The sequence below is a fragment of the Melanotaenia boesemani genome, chromosome 24, assembly GCF_017639745.1.
Source record: "Melanotaenia boesemani isolate fMelBoe1 chromosome 24, fMelBoe1.pri, whole genome shotgun sequence".
In the NCBI taxonomy this organism is placed as follows: Eukaryota; Metazoa; Chordata; class Actinopteri; order Atheriniformes; family Melanotaeniidae; genus Melanotaenia; species Melanotaenia boesemani.
Window position 1 is genome coordinate 19,951,519 of NC_055705.1, and position 4,429 is coordinate 19,955,947.

General features: G+C 44.3%; 1 long non-coding RNA gene across 2 annotated transcripts; it reads right to left on the minus strand.

Annotated features, from left to right (window-relative positions):
- Positions 1–205: 205 nt before the first annotated feature.
- Positions 206–1,606, minus strand: LOC121635722. Of its 2 annotated transcripts, XR_006009518.1 has the most exons (3): positions 1,242–1,606; positions 1,095–1,157; positions 206–780 (listed from the first exon to the last, which is right to left on the minus strand). It is a non-coding gene; the product is annotated as an uncharacterized LOC121635722 (long non-coding RNA). The 2 variants fall into 2 exon arrangements; XR_006009519.1 differs by having other exon boundaries at positions 1,095–1,606.
- Positions 1,607–4,429: the final 2,823 nt, after the last annotated feature.

Here is a 4,429-nt window from a genome sequence, read left to right on the forward strand (position 1 = left end):
TGTCATGGTGAAGAAGGAGCTGAGCCAAAAGCTCCTTTAGAGATAGGGTGAGAAGCTCAGTGATCCGGGAGAGGCTCAGAGTAGAGTTGTTTGTAGCACTTGTGAGACAATGGAGCTCACAACAAAGATTAAGGAGTAATTTCAATTCTCGGTTCGACTCTCGGGAAGCAGCAGGGAATTATCTAAACAACACACCGTACCAATATGATGCTTGAACATATACCGGTTTTATATATAAAAGACAATAAAAGACAGTAACACAAATAATTAAGACAATACAATATATGTGGACACTTAATGACTCGGGTTTTTGTTCTTTGTTTGTTCTTTGGCCAACTGTTCACAAAAAAATCTCTTTCACTGCCTGTTCTCAGTGTTCACAAACAACTCAGGCTGATGAGTAGGATTCGCAGTTCAGTTCACTATCAGATGTCTTAAAGGAGGGTTTCCTTTCTGTCCCACACCAACCCAAGAGTAGCAAATTAAATAAAATAGGTCAAAGAAAAAACTAGTCCAAGTCAGTCTAAGTCGGTCAAAAACTTTCACAATAAAATAAATAGCTGCTAGGGCTGGTGCTCACAGATGAGTGACAGTGTTCTTAGTTCTGGCCTACCGCACTGTAGGTCACACAAAGCAAAATCCAGTGATCACAGAAGAGGTGTAGTCCTTTCCATCTGATCCAGGTGGGAGGCTCGCCATCATGACTATCAGAATATCCGCTCCGGAATATACCAATGAGGTCGAGGGGGGTACACAAAAGGAGGGGGAAAAAAACCTGACCTGCCAATGAGACAGGTTCAGAGAATATCTAATGAAACACTATTGTTTTACAGTGTATTCAGAATATTTTGAATCACAACATGTAATAATATCACTAACAAATTTAAGATGAAAATCTGTAAACAATATTTTTATCAGTGCAACCTGCAAATATATATATCTAACTGCTTCATTTAAATGAATCGAAACATTTTAAAACTTTGACAGCACTAACCGTGTGCAAAACAAATATGCATAAGAGCATTTACACATAAAAACAATGAAAGTGCAAACAACTGCAAGAAAACATCTTAATAACAAATGATGATCCTCACCAATCTCCAAATCACTTGAGCTCAGACACTCAGCACAGCTGCACCCAAGCTAATCGCCAGACTCTAAAATTATAATGAGCACATTTCCACGTTAAACCAATTTATTATTGATTATCCAGTGCTTTGAGCGTTTTGATCATGCTTTACCTTTCAGACGAAGTAAGAGCTGACTCAAACACCGCGCTTCCCGGCGACGTAGCTGCTACGTGTTAGCAACGTGATGCTAAAGCTAACAGTAGCACGCGGGCTAACAACTTTACAGCTATGAAGCTGATTAAACTCACTTTTCGCCACTTTCGAAATCGGCGATCACTCGGCAGCACTGAAGGGTTGGAGGACTTTATCCGAGCTCAAGCACAAAGTTTTCGGGCACTTTTCCATCCGATGGTAAACTTTTTTCTTTCTCACCGTTGTTGCAACGTGATGGTTTCTCATACGCAGCTGAAAATCTACGAGCGCTTCGCAAACCGGAACAGGAAATAGATGGGGGGAGCTACTCGCCTTAAAATTACGAGTAATTTATTTTTAATGTATTTACAATAAAACTATTTTTTTTTTATTCCCTTGATGCATCTTCCAAATTTAACTGAACTATTATTAGACATAAAACTTGTATGGGTTACACCCTCCCCTCTTGACAGTATGCCCGTCCCTGGGCATCTGCTTACATTATTCAGGGACAATATGTCATTGAACTAAGGAACTTGCCAATGCCTCACTAAGGCCTTGGAAGAGAGAGTTTACTACCATCAATAATGGACTACCCAACTTTGAGTACTGAAGCTTCTCAGGCCTTTCACATTTCCTCTGGGAGCGACGAAGAGAAGGTTTCACATCATGACATCTGTCATCTCGTGATTGAATGGACTGAGGCTGCTCAGTCACCACCGTGTTCCCATCATGTTCCTCCTCTACATCAGCAACAGCTGGATCTGCCTCATCCTTTTCAGGAAGAGGTTCCCTAGTTGAATCTAGATCTGTAGAAGGGGGAGTGATTTCAGGGAGAACCAAGTTAACCAAGGATCCTGGTTCAGGTAAGATGCCAATCTCCTCTGCAGGTAGAAAACCTTCTTCTGGCGGATTGTCTACATCAGGTAAGTCCTGCACTGCTACTTCAGGTTCTTTCTCTACAGGAATCTGGACTGAAGGAGTGTCAGGGACAGTAGGAACAAATAATGTTTCAGGGTTAGGTTCCAGCACTTCTTCACAAAGAGGATTACTCCACTTGTGTGTTTCAACCACAGTAACAACAGAATCTGGGTCTATCACAGGATGAGAAGACAATGGCCAACTAGACGGAGACTCAGACTCTGAATCATCACCATCTTCTTCAACCTCACTGTCTAAACGATGCCTTGTTTTGGGTCTCCTAGCTGGGGGACCTCTGTCAGGTTTGTGTTCTGGAGCTGCAGGCAAAAACCCACAAGGAAGGAGTAGGTCACGGTGTAAGGTTCGAACAGGTCCTTCTTTGTTCTCGGGCTTAACTGTGTAAACTGGCATGTCACCGGCTCGCTTAAGGACAGTATAAATACTTTCCTCCCACTTATCTGCCAGCTTATTTTTGCCACGGAGCTTCACATTTCGAACGAGAACTCTATCACCTTCTTCCAAAGTTGAATCTACCACTCTCTTATCAAACCTGATCTTATTTCGGTCAGCAGTCTTCCCTGCATTGGAGGCAGCAATCTTATAGCTCTCCTCCAAGCGAGATTTTAAATCACGCACATACTGAGAATGTGTATGTTTGACAGCATTAACCGGCAGTCCCAGTGCCAGGTCAATGGGAAGTCGTGGTTGTCTCCCAAACATGAGCTCATAGGGGGAAAACCCTGTGGTGTCATTCTTTGTGCAATTATAAGCGTGCACGAGCGGTTTAACAAAATCCTTCCAATGCAGCTTATCAGACTGATCTAGTGTTCCCAACATCTGAAGGAGAGTACGGTTGAACCTCTCAACCGGGTTACCCCTTGGGTGGTAAGGTGTTGTGCGCACCTTCCTCATGCCAGCAAGTTCACAGAGCTCCTTTATAGTCTTAGATTCAAAATCAGGACCCTGATCACTGTGTAGTTTCTCTGGGAAACCATAATGTGCAATGAAATTTTCCCAAAGGCACTTTGCAACGGTACGTGCTCGCTGGTTGGGTGTTGGGATTGCCACTGCATATTTGGTAAAGTGATCAGTTATCACTAATATGTCCTTTGTGTTTGACCTATCTGGCTCTACGGACAGGAAGTCCATACAAACCAGCTCCAAAGGTCTACAGGTCTTGATATTTACTAATAGACTGGCTCTCTCTGGTGGTGTCTTCCTGCGTACACATCGTTCACAGGTTTTAATCATCTTTTCGATGGTAGACTGCATTTTCGGCCAATAAAATCTGGCTCTGGCCATGTCCACTGTCCGCTCCACTCCTAAGTGGCCCATATCGTTATGAAGGCTTCTCAGAACACGTGACCTCAACTCCTCAGGGAGCACCAATTGGTAAGTGAGGTTGGATTCAGCTTGTCGTCTGCGATAAAGCACTCCATTCTGCATCTCTAGACGATTTAGTTCACGAAGGAGCAAAGGGAGTTCAGGGAGCTCTGCTCGAAGACTCGGAGGGGGACTTTGACCAGATTCTAGCTGAACAACTACTGCATTTATGGCAGGATCAGCCACCTGTTTTTGTCTCAGCTCGTCTGCAGACATTGATGGAATGAGAGGCGACCCATCCAGTTCTTCCTGGAAGGATACTGGAATGGCAGAAGACTGATGAGCTAGGGACTCAACCAAGCTCAGCCCGGGAGTATGTGGGTCGTCATCACTACCTCCAGCTACCATGACCGTGTGTCGGTCACAGATAGCTTGGATCACATGAGGAGGAACTGTCTCCGGAGACCCTGCATCACTGAGGTGATAAAGAGCAAACTGGCAAAGTCTCTCACTCTCTTTTCTGGAAACATGGTCGCTATCTGGTGGATCATGAGGCCTGCGAGACAATGCGTCTGCATCCAAGTTCTGTTTACCCGCCCTATACTTCAGCTGAAAGGAGAAGGTGGAAAGACTGGAGAGCCACCTGTATCCTGTTGCATCAAGCTTTGCTGATGTTAAAACATAAGTCAGCGGGTTGCTGTCGGTGACTACTGTGAAATCAGTACCGTACAGATAGTCTGACAACTTTTCGGTTACTGCCCACTTAAGAGCCAAAAATTCTAATTTGTGAGCCGGATATTTGCTCTCGCTCTTTGACAACCCGCGACTCGCAAAAGCTATGACTCTCGGCTGCCCCTCCTGTACCTGATACAGTGCAGCCCCTAAGCCAATAGTACTGGCATCCGTATGAAGGACATACGGAA